A 1,890-nucleotide genomic window follows, 5' to 3' on the forward strand; every position below is an offset into this window, starting at 1 on the left:
GGTGGTGAACCCTCTTTTTCCAGGGGAACGTTGTTCATTGAATATGCGCTATTCTAAATCCCACACCTGGTTGCGAGGAATAGCCTTCGATTGGAAACATAGTGTTTGCAATCTCGTACTGTTTTCTTCATCGTCATCTACATACGTTTACAACTTTAAAGAGAATATGTGGAAAATAATGGAAATAGGTCCAAACTAGAAGAGATTCTGTCATAAAAACTACAAAAACTACCCTATAATTGTGAATGAACGTTTTGTGTGTTGGCAGGTGAGCACTAATGTGGATCCAGCAATGGTAAAATACATATACTTGAAAAGCATGTTCCGTGCATCTCTGTAAGACCTGCTTGAGATGAATTTCCACTATCCATCACTTCACCACATGCCTGACCCACATCCTGGAAAAAGGTTTCCAAAGTATTTAAAGATGATTCCATTCTATTAAATGGGTCCGTGTTTAAAACCTTCAACGGAAATGCACTACATTCATCACCTGAAGTAGGTTGATACTTCACAATCTGACTGTCTGTCAACTTAGTTTCCCCAGCCTATGAGCAGTTCTCTTGTTTGGGTAATCTTCTCTTCTTATTAGCTGCTTCAAGAAGGTTACTGTTTTCACTCTATTGCACAAGCTGTGCCACAAATCCAGGTTTTTGTACAGCTTTGGCCAGAAATGCCATCATTTGCTGTTGGCGGTGTTCCATGGTTTGCAAACGCTCCTCCAAGGTCTGCATATGCATCTCGGTACCTTGATGTTGCTGCCTAATTCTAACGAGCTCCATCATGAGCAGACTCTTATCCCTCTTGAGCCTCTGAATTTCCTCCTCCAGTTAATATTTTATAGCATCCTTACATATGCCTTGTTGGGGATTCTGAGAATGACTGTGCATAGGCTTGCGTCTGTGAATATTTTTCAACAAATTCCTTTGTCCCCGAAGAAAATCTTCATTTGCGAATTCCCATTGATCTGGATCAACTTTCCTGAAGCCATATGTATTGAGCTGCCTGACAAAGCTGGAGAAATTGTTGTGCTTAAAGTACTTAGGTAACAAGTCTCGTGCGAATTCTGGGGGATTCCACACAATGAAACTGTTATTCCCGGGGCTCCATGAAACTATCGAGTCCATGGAGCTGTCGTCCACCATGTCATACGTCTTGGTGAGAAATGGAGGCACCGCATTGCCGCCGATGTTCTGAGATCCATCCATACCCTAAAACCCCAGAGAAATCGAAAAAAAAGCCCGAAAGTGAATAAAAAAAAGCCAAATCAATACATGGACTAAGCCGGCCACAGGACCTCCAATTTACATCATTCGGAAGCTGTTCCAAAGGTCAAAACAGATCTGGAGACGCCAGAGAGCAAACAAGGTGAAAAAAGGCAGGGGGAATCGATCTCATGACCGGGAGGATCCCTTCGTTTCCTTTTCCCTTTAACTATGGGCCGGTGACTCAATCGTTTCCTTATCTTTGTCATTGTATTTTAGAATTAAAGTTAACCAAAATTTAAAAAGGGATTTGTTTAAAAATCATCAACATTGACTTTGTTAAATGTATAAAGCTTTGATCATTTTCAACATAAGTTTATTCATATTTTACAAGCGCAGTTTTAGTTTAAAGATATCAAAGGCATTGGTTTTCACTTTGGTATACATGACATTGGTTGGGTTTGGGTAATCTTACAAAAAAAAAAAAAAAAAGAAGACCTTGCTATGTAACTACCCGTGGTCACGCGCTTCACACCTTCTCGCAGTTACCGTTACTTCTCTTTTGAATTAAATTTACCGCACACTGAAACCTTTTGAATTTTGACTTGTACTCTACGTAATATATTTGAAACCTTTTGAATTTTGACTTGTACTCTATGTAATATATTTTCATGTACACGCTAAT

General features: G+C 39.7%; 1 pseudogene; it reads right to left on the bottom strand.

The window, feature by feature from the left end:
* Window positions 1–344: 344 nt before the first annotated feature.
* Window positions 345–1,223, bottom strand: LOC149252109 (heat shock factor protein HSF8-like; annotated as a pseudogene).
* Between the last annotated feature and the right edge of the window lie 667 nt (window positions 1,224–1,890).

The sequence above is a fragment of the Pinus tabuliformis genome, chromosome 7, assembly GCF_031772625.1.
Source record: "Pinus tabuliformis cultivar Carrire ecotype Pingquan chromosome 7, CPIR1, whole genome shotgun sequence".
Lineage (NCBI taxonomy): Eukaryota > Viridiplantae > Streptophyta > Pinopsida > Pinales > Pinaceae > Pinus > Pinus tabuliformis.